Source organism: Macaca nemestrina, chromosome 19, assembly GCF_043159975.1.
Source record: "Macaca nemestrina isolate mMacNem1 chromosome 19, mMacNem.hap1, whole genome shotgun sequence".
Taxonomy (NCBI): domain Eukaryota; kingdom Metazoa; phylum Chordata; class Mammalia; order Primates; family Cercopithecidae; genus Macaca; species Macaca nemestrina.
Genome location: NC_092143.1, coordinates 79,050,993 through 79,066,725, shown reverse-complemented (window position 1 = coordinate 79,066,725; position 15,733 = coordinate 79,050,993). Strand labels below are relative to the sequence as shown.

General features: G+C 46.4%; 1 long non-coding RNA gene across 1 annotated transcript; it reads left to right on the top strand.

Annotated features, from left to right (window-relative positions):
- The first annotated feature begins 1,240 nt into the window (after positions 1–1,240).
- LOC105478866 (uncharacterized) lies at positions 1,241–15,058 on the top strand. The gene is made up of 4 exons (XR_985544.2): positions 1,241–1,380; positions 7,699–7,812; positions 10,708–10,808; positions 14,566–15,058. It is a non-coding gene; the product is annotated as an uncharacterized lncRNA (long non-coding RNA).
- Positions 15,059–15,733: the final 675 nt, after the last annotated feature.

Sequence of the window (15,733 nt, the reverse complement as noted above, 5' to 3'; positions counted from 1 at the left end):
GTGTCTTGCTGTACTTCATACGGGGGCCTGTCCTGGGAGCTGGACCATCTGTGATTTAGTGCATTAGTTTTATGGAGGCCCTGGCTTGCCTAATGCCCACATTGAAGTAATAGTTTTTCTTTGACAATCTCTCCCCTTCCTTCTCTCCCCTTCTCTTCCTCCCTGGCAGCCTTTATCCTCCATGAAGTTGAGTGTTCAGGCCGCTGTTTGACTGTCAAGGGCCTTCCTGATTTCGGACATGGCTCCCCATACTCTAGGTGGACAAGAACTAATATTGTAAATTTCTATTGTTTATAAGGTATCCAGTCTATGGTATTTTGTTATAACAGTGTGACTGGACTAAGACAGCTAGCCAAGTTACCAAATCATGAATAAGAGTAGGGTAAAATGATTTTAGACCCACAAGGTCTCAAATTTCATTCTCCATATAGTCTTCTAAAGAAGCTACTGGAAGATGTCCTCCTCCAAAAGAAGTGAGTGAGTCAAGAAGAGGAAGACGTGGGATTTACCCAGGAAGAGAGGTATAGGGACATCGGGAAAGCAGCCAAGGTTATAATGGGATGGACACCAAGAAGGAGGTCTTAAGAAAGAAGATGAAATTGATGAGATGATCTGAGGCATTTGAACAGATTGTAAGGAGATACTACAAGTGGCAGAGAATTGAAGATAAATTAATAATCAAAGAAAACAAAAATGAAAATTTGTAGAAGGGACATTTAATTACTGTACCGTATGTGGCTCAGCTGTGAATAATATATAATTATAATAACATAAACCTTGATGTTGGTGTGTGTTTATGTGGGTTGGGGTAAAAAAAAGAGCTATATATTCATCTTCTATAACAGAAACCACAAGCACTATCTAAAAGCTTTTTTTTTAAGTCAAAAAATCACAGTATTCCCATTTATTTAGAAATATGGAGGCCAAAACCAGAAGGAAAAGTTAAAAGAGCGGTTGCTTTCTAAGAAGTCAGAACTGGGAATGAGGAAGGGTGGAGGGAGAGATGCCTCTTTTTTTGTTATAAGCCTTCTAAAACTGTTTGGCTTTTAAAAACACTTATATACATAAAACTGTATGAAAGGGAGGAAAGGAAGAAAGAAAAAGGAGGCGGTGGGGGCAGGAGAAATAAAGGGGGAGAAGGGAGGGGCCTGATAGATTACCTCATATTAAGATAATTACGGTCTGAAGCAGTTTAACGAATTTCCTTTCCCAAGAGCAGACACATTTTAAAAGGTGACAAGAAACACCATTTACACTTTAAACCAAAGAAATGAATCAGGGCCGGGTGTGATGGCTCACGCCTGTAATCTCAGTACTTTGGAAGGCCAAGACGGGCGGATTACTTGAGGCCAGGAGTTTGAGACCAGCCTCACCAACATGGTAAAACCCCGTTTCTACAAAAAATACAAAAATTACTAATACCTGGGTGTGGTCGTGCACGCCTATAGTCCCAGCTACTCGGGAAGCTGAGGTGGAAGGATCCCCTGAGCCTGGGAGGTTGAAGATACAGTGAGCCGTGATTGTGCCACTGCACTTCATTCAGCCTGGGGGAGAATGAGACCCTGTCTCAAAAAAAAAAAAAAAAAGAAAAAGGAAAAAGAAAGAAAGAGAAAAGAAAAGAAAAGAATTAGGCCCTGGAGTGGGTAAGAGGGGGATATGTGTGGGAACTTTATAATCTGAGGTTACACAGTGTCTTGCAAACCACAAGCAGAAGAATAGGAGGATGTTGGACACCTGGAGGAAAGAAAAAGTCATTCCAGCATGCACGATAACACAGCAAGGACTGCTGTGTTAACCCCTGGCAGGGCCTGAATGACAGAAAAGGGGAGCTGAGCACAAGCTTGGGAAGCTTGGGCAGTGCCTGGTTGGCCCAAGAAGAGGGACGGAGTACAAACAGAAAGCCAGAAACGACGTCCACATGCTTATTTGTTTTGGGGGCCATAAGTACCTATCATGAAAGGTGTAGTGTTCAAGCTCAGGACACCTGCTCCACCACCACACCCTGGCAGAGGGTTCCTTCACTGAAGACAGGGTGATAATGATCTGGTCTGTGGCGGGTGGGGTTAATTGTGAATCCTTTCTTAACATCATGCGTCTTAAGTATTCTCGGATATTGTTTGTGGAAGTGCCAGTGGGTACTTCCTGTGGAAAGCAGGATGGTGATAGAGGCCTGTGAATATGTGGATATCCTTCGATGCAGTCATTTTATTTCTGGGACTGTATCCTAAAGTAATAATTCTAAATCTAGGCTGGGTACAGTGGTTCACATCTGTAATCCCAGTACTTTGGGAGGTTGAGGTGGGTGGATTACCTGAGTTCAAAACCATATCACGAGTTCAAAACCAGCCTGGCCAACATGGTGAAACCCCATCGCTACTAAAAATACAAAAACGAGCCAGGCACAGTGGCACATGCCTGTAGTCCCAGCTACTTGGGAGGCTGAGGCAGGAGAATTGCTTGAACCCGGGAGGCAGAGGTTGCAGTGAGCCAAGATCAAGCCACTGCCCTCCAGCCTGGGTGACAGAGTGAGACTCTGTCTCACAAAAAAAAAAAAAAAAAAAAAAAAACTAGGCAAATTTTTGCACAAAGACTTGCACTGCAGTATTATGCATAATAGCAAGGAATAAGAAACAATCCTAGTTTACATATTTGCTTCTCTTTGGGGAGGTTTTTTTGTTGTTGTTAGGAGATGAAGTCTTGCTCTGTTGCCCAGGCTGGAGTCCTGTGCCACAGTCAGCTCACTGCTGCCTTAAACTCCTCAGCGCAAGGGATGGGCCTGCCCCAGCCTCCTGAGTAGATAGGATTACAGGTGCATACCACCATGCCCAACCAATTAAAAAATGACTTTTTTTTTTATAGTGATGAGGTTTTACTATGTTGCCCAGGCTTTGGGGAGTGTTTTTAATAATAAGGTAAATGTATGTCTGTGCATAACTTTTTGTCTATATTAGAACTGTTGTGCTGTTATTAAAATGATATTTATAAAAAGTTCGTTAACAGAGAGACATAACGTTAGAGGAAAAGATGAAATAATGTGTCTATCATCACAAGACTATATTTTAAACACTACATAAAAAGAAAACTGAAAGCAATGTATGAAATATTAACAGTAATAAGAATATGAATCATTTATCTTCTCTTGAAATTTATATGGTTTCAAATTTATATAATGGACATGTATTTCTTTTTAATGGAAAGTGTAATTAGTATTTGTAAGAAAAATTCCTATAGCATCAATAGATTTATGTCACTGCAATCTGGTTACTAATAAACAACCTCATGAAACATATCCCAAGGTTCCAGTACCTTCTAACATATTTAGCTACTTTTGTTTCCAAGCTCCTATATCAATATTGAATTTTTAAAAATTAATCAAAAAATCCAATCATCATAATATCTATCTGTGGAAAACTGTAGAGTTATTGTGGATCTCAAGCTATTCTTCAGATTCTCTGGTAGAAGTCTCAAGCTTATTCCAAGTGTTTCAACACGTTACTATGGTATTCATTTTAAATTATTTGATAAAGATTACTAGATTTTCTCCAGGGTGCATAGCAGTCATAATTAACAAGCCCAGCTGCCATTCAAACTGGAACACATCAAATCAAAAGGCCACAGAGCATGTTTGCAGACAGGGCTGTGCACGTCTCCCTGAAAGCAAGATAAGGCCAGGCAAAAGGGAACCCTATAAATATTGCATCCTAGAACACTGACATTGACCTACACTGTTGGACAGAAACATTGAAACACGGAGAGATCTGACACATCCTACGGAAATGTCTTTTCCCAAAGGTAGCCAGGCTTCAAGCCTTGAGAATTGAGAAAATTCAGAAAGATCTCATATCTATTGTTACCGTTTCCTTGTCACATGGAAAAGGCTAGACAGCTCTTTCTCCTGGCCTGGCCAGTAAATTGGTTGCATAGGACCACGGATAGATGAACATATTATTCCTTAAGCTACAGAGATTTCCCAGAGCTCAAGTTCTTGCCAGTTCTCAAGCCTGCCCTCCTCTTTACTTGTTCTTTCTGTCTTATTCACCTCCCCCGACTCAGGAGAGCAGCGCAAACGCTGACACGGTGCGGCGGGAAGGAATGGATTTTATTGATTACAAACAAGCACTTGTCCCAAGCCGCATTTTAGGTGCTGATAGACTGAGAAAGGCTTCGTGCGGTCCTATTCCTTGGAGCTGATACTGCACAGAACCACAAGATGGCTCTGTAGCCACAGCAAAGCTTGTGAAGTACCAGGGATGTTTTCTATGAGGGTACCTGAAACTGGCGGCCAGGATTCATCAGGTCTCCTGGTTATGATCTGGAGGCAGGCGTGCTGCTTCTCTGATTCTTTATTGGTTCCTTAATTTGTTACTGGGTGACTTTTAGTGTGTGAAACAGGATACTAACACTGTAGAAAAGTACATCTGTAAACATTTTTGTACACGGTTGTTTCGAACATCACCAGTTTTTTCCTTACAAATTTTGTGTAAATGGGGGGAAAATAAGCTGTGTCTAAAATCGTGGAACAATTTTTGTCCTATAAATCCCCAAGAAGACATTTCCCAATGCAATTTTCAAAATGGGTTGGTTTCTGCTATTAACAGGCAAGAAGTACACTGTTCCTTATGCCTGATTCAATTGAAAAGCACTTAACTCAAGGTCTCAAGGGCAAAGGTAATTGATGGGGACTCAGGTAGCTTTCTGTTTCACTCATGGAAAACAGTGTTTTCTGAAACAAACTTCGTGCAGTGCTTTGGTAATATAAGCAGTCCTGTTTGTGTGCACATTTGGCAAAGATACCTTCCTCCAACGTCACAGCAGTGAGGTCTCACACACGTGCACTCGGTCCTGGGGGTGGGGTGGGGGGCAGCAGGGTTAGCAGAGCCTGAAGCATGCCCTGAGGGAGCTTCGGGACTAGGGTGGGAGTGGGGGGGTCACCTCTCCAAGTAGTGAGACATGAGAAGTTCTGCAAGGCCCCGACCTACCTTCCCCACCACTCTGCCCAGGTACCACGTTCCTCTGCAGGAAGCTGGGAGCACATCATACTCACAAATAGCAATAATAAAAAAGCAAGATTAGTAATCTGATGAATAGATTTACGGCCTGGGCTGGAGATGGACAGTGACATGCTGAAAACTCCCCCATTTGATTATAGTTTGCAGACAAGGTGGAGAACAATTGGGTTAATGAACTCACAGGCGAGAAGGTGCTGGAGTAAGACACCTGTCACCCTCCCCGCCACACACACGCTTAGCACCTGGAGGAATTACTTCACAAACTGTCCTGTAGCACCTTAGAGCCTCTGGAAGATACAGAGGGTGAGGATTTGTAATAGTGGCTGGGGTCATTAGAGACAGGGCAAGGTAACTTCTAAAGGAAGTGCTGGACCCCCACCAGTCCTGCATGTGGTGCAAAGGAGAGAGAAACGAAGCCAGGAGTCGGGCTCTGTAATGTGCCAGGTGTCTGCATTTACGCCACTTCATTTCATCTCACTACCATCCCACTTCATTTCATCTCACTACCATCCTGCAAGGTGAGATTACCCCGTTACCGATGAAAACACTAAGTGTCACAGTGATTGTCTGCTTTGCCCAGCATCACACAGGAAAGAAGTAAAACGGTGAGCTTTCTGAACCATAGACAGCAAGCCGGGATGAAGGGAGGCCTGGAAAACAGACGAGGAGCAACCGAGATTGGCACCATCAAGGGCTCCAGAGTCCAGCAGCAGCCAGACCCAGGCTGCACTGCCCCAGACGCGACTTGAGCTGGGAGACCAGCAAGCCCCACCATGCCTCACACCCACGGCCGAGATCCTACTATCATCACTCCCGCTTGCGGATGAAGAAACTGGGGCTCAGAGAGGCTAAGTGACTCTCTCAAGGCCTCACATCCAGAGTGCAGCGGGGGTGGGGCCCCGGCACCTGATCGTGCTCCCTTCCGCCCTTCCCATTGTGTGCTTTTCTCTTTGGAGTCCTTCCACCTGCCCCTGGAAGCTTTGTTTTGCTGCACCATCTCGGCATCCTCCGCCTCCTCCTGGAGCACTCCCTCCGCTCCTCCACCTGCTGGCTATGCCTGGAACTGGACTCTGCCAGGACCTCCTTTACCCTGCAATCCCAGGACGGCAGGGTCCGCGTTCTCCTGCTCCCCAGTCCTGTACCTGAGGAGTTGCCTTCGATGGTCACTGTCCCTTGCCAACTCCCCCACCCAAACATCTATGGGAGACTTGTGTCCCTGAGCTCCTCACCACACACTCTGCCTATCACAAGTCCCACACCACCTGAGACAATGACAAGTCAGCTCTTAGCTCCCCATCTCCCCAAGCCCTGATCTCCATTGGCCTGGATCTGCACTCCACGCCAGCCACCCGCCCCATTCTGATCCTTCCTCACCCTCAGGCGACTCCAGCTCTAAGCATCCCAAACGCCACTGCTCTCTCTCAGATCCTGTCAGCCGGTGGTTCTCCAACTCTAGGGTACATCAGAATTTCCCAGAGGGCCCCACCCCTAAAACATCTAAGTCAGCAGGTCTAGGGTGGGGCTCATGGATTTGCATTTCCAGGAAATATTCAGTGCTGCTGCCCTGCCGTGGGATCACCCTTAAGAAGTGCTGCTTTGGCTGGAAACCATCATTCTTAGCAAACTATCACAAGAACAGAAAACCAAACACCGCATGTTCTCACTCATAGGTGGGAACTGAACAATGAGATCACTTGGACTCGGGAAGGGGAACATCACACACCGGGGCCTATCATGGGGAGAGGGGAGGGGGGAAGGATTGCATTGGGATGTAAATGACGAGTTGATGGGTGCTGACGAGTTGATGGGTGCAGCACAGCAACATGGCACAAGTATACATATGTAACAAACCTGCACGTTATGCACATGTACCCTAGAACTTAAAGTATAATAATAATAAAAAATAAATTAAAAAAAAAAAAAAGGAAGTGCTGCTTTGAGTCGCACCTCAGCCTGGTCTGCTTATTCCAATCACCTGGAGGGCTTTAGAAGCCAGCAAGGTCCCAACTCCACCCTAGTCTAATTAAATCAGAATGGCTGGAGTTGGGCACACCTAGAGTTTTTCAGAGCTCCCTGGGAGCTCTGATGTGCAGCCAGGACGGAGGCCTGCCGCTGTAAGGGTCTCCTCCTGCTGTTTCTTCCCCCTACCTCTGATTCCTCAGTCTCTCTCTGATCAATATCCTCAGGGTCCCTGCCTTGCTTAGCAAAATCGCAATCCTAGGTCAATCCAACTTCCTGCTGCTTCCACTGCTGAACCTGGGCTGCTGAACACACACAGCGGACAGATTGGGACTGTTACAAGCGTGGAGTTTCCAGCTTCTGCTGAGCACTCAACGCTGCCCAACCACCCTATGATGCCTCCCTCACCACCTCCCTACAGGCTCCTCAGCCACGGGCCTGGTGCCAGACACGCCCCAACCAGGTCACAGTTGTCCCACCTGTCAAAAGGCAAGGACAACCGCCAGGCGGAGGATGTTGCAAGGATGAGAGAGAATCCTATATGTGAGGAGCTCATCAACAGTCTTGTTACTATTTTGTTATTTGTTATTATTTTTTTAGTTGACAAAATATTGCATAGATGTATGGTGTATGACATGTCATTTTGAAATATGCATATATTGTGGAATGGCTAAAGCAAGCTAATTAACATCAGCATCAACTCACATACATCTTATTTTTTTGTGTGTAGTGAGAACATTTAACAGTCTACTCGGTGATTTTCAAGTTTATGACACATGTTGTTAACTGTGGTCGTCATGTTGTACAATAGACCTGGAACTTACTCCTCCTGTCTCACTGAAAGGTGAGTCCTTTAGTAGTCTTGTTATTATTGTTTTGGTGCTTGTCACTTACTCCCAAAGGATGTTCCCACTACCAACCACACAAACAGCCAGGAGCCCCTCAATTTCCAGTTTATCTACTTCCCATGTTTGTGAAAGTGTCTGGGGAAATAGTCTCTCCATTCTTCGTTCCTGCCTAGGTCTATTACATGGAAACCTTACTGGAAAAGTCCGGAACCTGGGAAGAGCCTCTCTATCCCTCTCTCCACCTCCTCCTTTGCTTCCACCGGTGGGTAACTGTGGGAGGAGGAAGGCGACGGGGCCCAGCCCTCTTCTCGCTCTCTCTTTGGCATCCCCAGGCTGCCAAATAGCCCTCCTTGGCCACACATAGTAAACGGTTTCCTCTAGCACAAGATGCTGTGATCTGCGGTGTGTCCTGGCGGGAAATTGAGTGCTGGAGTCAGGGGTGTGTGGCTGGGGTGGAGAGAAGAGTGAGAGGAAAGGCCCTGGGTCCAGAGGAGAAGCCAGGAATCTCAGCAGCTTCTGATCAGAAATCAGGCTGCTAGATCTCTGGCTCCTTCTTTCTTAGGTTCTAAAGGTGGAGGGAAGAAACATAAGTGTGTGATTAACTATCTTCTCCAGACTCCTGAGAAGTTGTATTTCCTGGTACCCTCTCTAAGGCTAAGTTTTCCATCTGTGCCCAGGATCCCAACCCCTCACTACCCCAGGGATGAATCACCCCTTCCCCAAATGCATCTTCATCTTCTCCCTTTCCCCAGCTCTTTCTGTAAACACACACACACGCATGCACACATACACATGCACGCACACACACACATGCACACACACACACGTCTTTTCCTTCTTAGAAAAAAAAAAAGCCTAAAGCCAACTCCTGTCGTTGGCTGTACCTCTCCTGCCCTCGTGGCCTGGCCAGTGCCCTGCTGTCTATACTCACCATACTCACCCTCCCCGCCTCCTCCCTCCACTCCCTCTTCCCGTGCTCCTGCCTGCAGCTCCTCCCCTGCAGCTGACTGTGTTCTCCCCAAGGCCAGTGCTCCCTGTAGCTACTACATTCTATGCTCCTCCATCTACAGTGCTCGACCTGTTGACCAAATCTGTTTCCTTGAATTTATTTTCTTTTTAAAACTGCACGACCACTCCTTCTCAGACACTCTGGAAGTCTCGTTTTCTTAAGCCCAGGTGTCCCCCGTTAAGGGCAGGTGTCCTTTCAGTGGCGTCTGTCCTCTCCTCCTCCCAGTTCATCCTTTCCTTATACAAGCTTAGCTTCTCCATAGCCTGATACCATGAGGAGGATGCCCTCCTCCCAGAGAACATGCTCCAGCCCCAGGATCACACATCAGGTTGCTCTGGACAACTCTCCCTGGAGTCCCAGAGCCTCTTCAACCAGACTCCATAAGTGGCCTTGCCAGCTCCCACCTGCTCCCCAACCAACAGACCCCAGCAAGAAACAAAAATCTTCATGGGTGCCCATCACCCACATCAGCATAAGATGGGATCTGAGGCTCTTCATAACCTGCTGTCTGACTAGCTGTTGGCCTCATCTCCAGCCACCCCCATATAAGCCTTCATGCCCTAGAAAGAGGAGCACTTGTGGTTCAGCCACACGCTGAGCTCTTCAAGCCTGCTGTGCTCCTGCCATTCACTGTGCCAGCCTAGGCTTCTCTCTGCAGCCTGAAGACTCAGTGCACCATCCATCAGTTCCCCTATGAAGCTTCCCTGCAACCCATTCTGCCTGGGCTAGGTGCTCCTTGTGTATTCCAATCACACCAAGGTGTATGGATCTAGCACATCACTTACAGCATCGTGTGGTAGACTGTTGACATTGCACGTAAACTAAACTTCCCTCCCCATGTGCGGGGTTGTGGCTCCTTGAGATCTTTCACCTTGGGGATTCCATGTTCCCAGTGCCAAGCACAGAGCTTTGTATCAGGCAGGTGCTCAACATCTGTCTGGTCTCACAAATGTTTGGGTTCCACTCAAGAGGTGTGGGGGCCATGTGGGAGTAGCGCATAACCCTGGCTTGAGACCTTGGTCTTCATTTCTATATCCATGGGTTGGTGATTTTAAATGAGTTAGTTCCTGTCAAGTGATTAACTAGTGGGTGGCACTCCGAGTATCTTATTATTGATTATTGACAGTGTATAATCTAGAGTCCAGGGGTAAGATCTGTTTATGAAGCCGTGCAGGGGAAGGGGGGAATGGCTTTGCTCTATAGGTGGAGGGAAAGGGGGAAGAGGAGGGAGGGGAAGGGGCAAGGGAGAGAGGAGGATAAGGTGAACTTTGGGAACGTGGGTGAATAACATACCTTTGTTTAATCAAGAAAAGCTGAAACTTCCATTTCTTCTTCCCAAAGCTGTAGTGTGTGCGTGTGCGTGTGTGTGTGTGTGTGTGTCAACGGCACGATTTGCACTCTGAGCTTTTTGGTATCAGAAAGTTGACCATGAGTCTGTAATAGGATATAGCTTGTTATTTAACTACTTACATCGAGATTCCTTGTTTATAAGTCCAGGATTATAATACCTCTTTTACAGAGATATCACAAGAATTAAATTATGGTTTTAAAGGTTTTCTCAATCTCTTTTTGAAACATATCCTTATGTTACATAAGGATAAAGCATTGTGATGATATTATCATGCGTCAGCCCGATAAGCCTCAAACCATGCATCCTGTTGAATTTTTAAAATACATTTTTAATCCGTTTTCCCACTGGCTATCATAGATGCCAGGAGAACGCTAAAATATAATGAACAATGATGAAAACAAATGAAAACTGAGTCAAATATTGAAGCAAACTGTAAGAAGTCATTACATAGGCTCTGTTACAAAATAGATCAGAGATAAAAGTACACGGAAGTTATTTTATATAATAATCACTTTGTGAATTATTTTTCAGACTGAAAACATCCCAGTCCAACAACAACAAAAAGTACAAACAGATTTTCTGTCTTAAATTCACTAGACCATCTTTCAACAGACCTTGACTGTCAGATTTAGGTATGTAGTGCCGATATTATGCAGATGTAACAGACTCACTTCCCTTGGCTTAATAAGATAATTCTGCCAAAATACCTCAGGTTCTGTTACTGTCTCCATGAGGCTGGACCATAGATCAGACCATCCCCAGCATTCTACGAGAATGGCTCATCTTATCTCACCTAGAGAGGTGGGATTCAGGAAGCCACCTGCCTCACCACTGCCAGTGACCACCTCTGAAGCTTACTTAAATGTGACAGAGTTTCAATCACAATAGAAAATAAGGGTAACACGCTGCTTCTCACTCCTCAGCCTTTATGGGTTTGTCAGGGAAACACTGATGATGACCTTGGCTTCCTTCTCAGGTCATCGGGGCCATGCTCATCAACAAGGACAGAAGGAAGTGGGAGTATTTGGAGAAGAGTGACTCAAGTAAATGGCATAAAGATGCAAGGAAATGAAAGGGAAAGGGGAGTTTAGGAGAAGCTCTGCTTTGGCCCGGGGGCTGGATCTACATCACAGACCAGCTGGAGTGGTTGGCTAGAGGCAGCTGCCCTGACCTGGGATTTGGCCCATTAGGTGGGCCACATGAGGAGAGACTGGGACATCACAAGGCTGTGTTGTCACTAGCAACATTCGCCCATGAAATTACTATCTAGGTCTGAGGTTCAACGCAGAGAGGCATTGATGTGGTTGGATCTGTGTCCCCACCCAAATCTCCTGTTCGGTTGTAATGCCCAGTGTTGGAGGTGGGGTGTGGGGGGGAGGTGATTGGATCTTGCGGGCGGGTTTCTCATGAATGGTTTAGTGCCATCCTCTTGGTACTGTGCTCATGATGGTGAGTGAGTTCTCACAAGCTCTGGTCATTTGAAAGTGTGTAGCACCTCCCCTGTCTCTCTTGGTCCTGGCTCCTGCCATGTAAGAAACCTGCTCCCACTTTGCCTCCCACCATGAGTCAAAGCTCCCTGAGGCCTCCCCAGGAGCAGATGTCTCCATGCTTCCTGTACAGCCTGCAGAATGTGAGCCAATTCAACCTCTGTTCTTATAAATTACCCAGACTTTGGTATTTCTTTATAGCAATGTGAGAATGGACTAACACAGCCATTTCACTATGCATCTATTTACTCCTTCATTCTCTCAACATTCTTCAGTTCCGCCCCACAGGGGTTAGCTAGGAAAAAATAAAATAAAATTCAAACTCATGGGATGTTCTGGATAAATCCAGTAGGCGGCGTTTTTGTCCTGGGATCTTTGGTTTTTACCTGCTGCTACAGCTCTTGCCCTCAAAAGATGCAACCTGGTTTTCCAAGATGATGATCCTGGCGTTAAGGATGCAAATATTCGCAGCCTGGCGCCCTTAGCCGGCCAACCTGCACATTTGAAGGTATCATATCACAGCCTCCAACCTCTGATTAGTTCAATGAACCTAGGCTTCTGCTGACTCTGAAGGAAAATGCATTCCTGAGTACACAGGATTATCAGGCTGTCATTACCTCCTGGAAGCTGGGCGCCCGTTTGAGGAAGGCTGAGCCCAGCGGAAGAATTCCCAGATGAAGAAAGGAAGTTTAAATGGCCTGATACGATTTCTGTCAGCAAAGGCTCTAGAAAAAAATCAATATGTAACCCCGTCCTCAAAAAAAGGACCCCTAAATTTACAGCTCATTCCTGCCCCCACTGGATGGTAGTAGCTAACTGGCACCAGCCTTTTATCTTTCCTACTTATTCCACCACTGAAATAGCTCCATTTGAGCAAACTCCAAGTACGAATATCATCTATTCTAAAATGAAGGACAATTTCCCAATTTTCTTGTCTTTTTTTTTTTTTTTTTGAGACGGAGTTTCACTCTTTTTGCCCAGGGTAGAGTGCAATGGTACAATCTTACCTCACTACAACCTCTGCCTCCCTGGTTCAAGTGATTTTGCTGTTTCAGCCTCCTGAGTAGCTGGGATTACAGGCACGTGCCACCACACTCAGCTAATTTTGTATTTTCAGTATAGATGGGGTTTCACCATGTTGGCGAGGCTGGTCTCGAACTCCTGACCTCAAGTGATCTGCCTGCCTAGGTCTCCTAAAGGGTTAGGATTACAGGTGTGAGCCACCATGACTGGTCCAATTTCCTATGGAGAGCTGTGTGGCTTTTGTAATCAGAAAAATAATACATGAAATTTTAATGTGAGAAACTGAATAGAAGATTTCCTGATATATCAGAACAGAGCAGGACATACTACTTCAATAAGAAACATGAATGTCCCTTCTAATAATCTTTCTTTTTTTAGTGATGGGGTCTTGCTACATTGCTTAGGTTGGAGTGCAGTGGCTATTCGCAGGCGCAATCCCACTACTGATCAGCACAGGAGTTTTGACCTGCTCCACATCTGACCTGGGCTGGTTCACTCCTCCTTAGGTGACCTGGTGGTCCTTGCTCCTAGGAGGTCACCATATTGGCGCCAAATTTAGTGTGGACACCCAATCAGCATAGTGCACTATAGCCCAGGGCTCCTGGGTTCCAGCGATCCTCCTGCCTCAGCCTCCCAAGTAGCTGGGACTACAGGCATAGGCCACTGCACCTGGCCCTCTGTAAGAATCTTAAAATTGCTCACTTTTTTGTCAATAGCAGCACCAGAAAGAACCGTGGTGATTCACGCACCAGGGAGAGCTGCATTGACGCCAGTGGGAGGGAGTGGCACATACACATAGCAGCTGAGGAGGATGTCAGCTGAGCAGAGACCAGCCATATTTTTATCAAAGGACACATTATAGGTTTTCCCTGTGGGTAGGTCAGGCTATCAGCAGCGGCTGAGCTTCCTGAGCCTTCAAAGCAGCAGTGACTCATTGGACCCTTCGGTTCTGCTGGTGGGAATAGCCAGGCCCGCCAACGCCGGTCACGGGAATTATCCATGTGGTTTCTTTGGACAGGGCAAGACTTCTCAAGCTTGGCAAGTCTTAGAAAATGGCATAGGTCCACTAGGATAGCAGTATTTTCCCTTCAGGGGAGAATGAGCTTTTTGAAAATCCTTGGGGTCTGGATCAATCCTCTTTGGACTGTGGGAAAGGGCAATTCCCTCTATACACATACTAACAGGCCTCCCATTCAGTGAGACCTTCCCGTATGTCCATGGCTGTATATCCATGGGACCCTCCCCAAGCTGTGAAACGGGTATCCTTATCTAGATTAACGGGTGGAAACAGACTGTCAGAATCCAAGTGGTTAAACCAGTGATGTGCTGGTAAACCAGTGCACAACAAATAAAACAAAATAAGGTGACCCCAATGGGCAGTGTTTGTGACTTTCCATGCTGTGATACTCCCTTCCTGGGCAGTGTCAAGGTACCAACTGCTTAACACTGGCTCACAAAAATCATGCTTTTTTTTTTTTTTTTTGAGACAGAGCCTCACTTTTGCTCAGGCTGGAGTGCAGTGGCGTGATCTTGGCTCACTGCAACCTCTGCCTCCCAGGTTCAAGTGATTCTCCTGCCTCAGCCTCCCGAGTAGCTAGGATTACAGGCGTGCACCACTACATCTAGCTAATTTTGTGTTTTTAAGTAGAGACAGGGTTTTACCATGTTGGTCAGGCTGGTCTTAAACTCTGGAACTCTAGTGATCTGCCTGCCTCAGCCTAAAAGTCATGCATATTTAACCACTAGCTCTCCCTAGCTGATGGAGCCAGCTCCAGGATGGTGTGGGCTGAGGCATGAGGGCATCCTCCCAGCTGGATATATGAATGAAGGCTTAGAGATTCACTAATTCATAAGATAAATATTTATTCTGTTTCTGCAGGTTCATCTGATAAATTAGGCCAACAGGATTTTGTCTTCTGTGAAAGGAATCTGCCTTGTGGACAGCATCCCGCAGCCAGGAACAAGGGTGCAGGTGGCTGCTGGGCAGGGGAACAGAGGAGGCACACTAAAAGGCCTTCCCTCCTCACTCAGCACCTTTCCCACCTCCATCCTGCAACCTGCGTGTTCTGTTCTACTGAGCCCTGTCAGTGTCCTCTCCCACTGAGCCCTGTCAGTGTCCTCTCCCTGTGTCTGAGGCTCATCCCTCTGACTGGACACACATTCTTTGCCAGGACTCAGAGAATCAATCCTCAAACACTCAGTTCAGCACCTTGCACAAAGTACAAGCTCAAAAAATACTTACAGAACAGTTGAAGTACAGATACTCATTTCAACATGTGCACTGCCAGGATTGACAGTGCCCTGGACTGTTTTGTGATGGTCTTAATTTTCTAGCTAAGAAACGTCGTGCACAGAAAAACCTCTCTTCACTGTAATTCGTGGTGGATCACAGAATGCAGAGACAATCGTGGCCATGAGAGAGCTTGGGTAGAGGTGACTTTACCAAGGATTTGCAAGTCCCCTGCCCAGGCTGACTCAGGAGCTCAGATGTTCTTCCCTGGGAACTACCTGCATAGCCATAGGCAGTCCCCAGATCAGAGCCAAAGCATTCCTCATCACAAAAGCAGGAAGTAGTATTCTGCAACCTGGAAGAAGGCTGATACGATCAGGACTGAAAAACTAGGGGAGAGCAGAACTCTCTAGATCCTCTGCCAACTGCTGGATCGAATGAGCTTGGTGTCGAGGTGGGAGAATGCTAAAAACACAAGTGGCTGCAGCTGGTCTCCACAGAGATCATGGAGGAGCTCTGCTGATGGTTCAGAAGAGAGTCTGGGAAAGGGATGGGCTGACGGAATTGCAAACCCTCAAGCCCTAATGCACCTCTGATTTTGTGCCAGAGCCCAGGTGGTTACATCTTGCAGGGTTGGTTTGTTTTGTATATTTCTTACACAGGAGATCAGATTCTTCCTCCTGCTCAAATGACAAAGCTGAGCCCCATTTGTTCTGGTGACAGGATCCAGAGCAGTGACCAAAGATAAAGCACTGAGAGTGGAGACAAAGGCTTGTCTCTCCAGGAGACACTGTGATTTGGGGAAAGTCAATGAAGC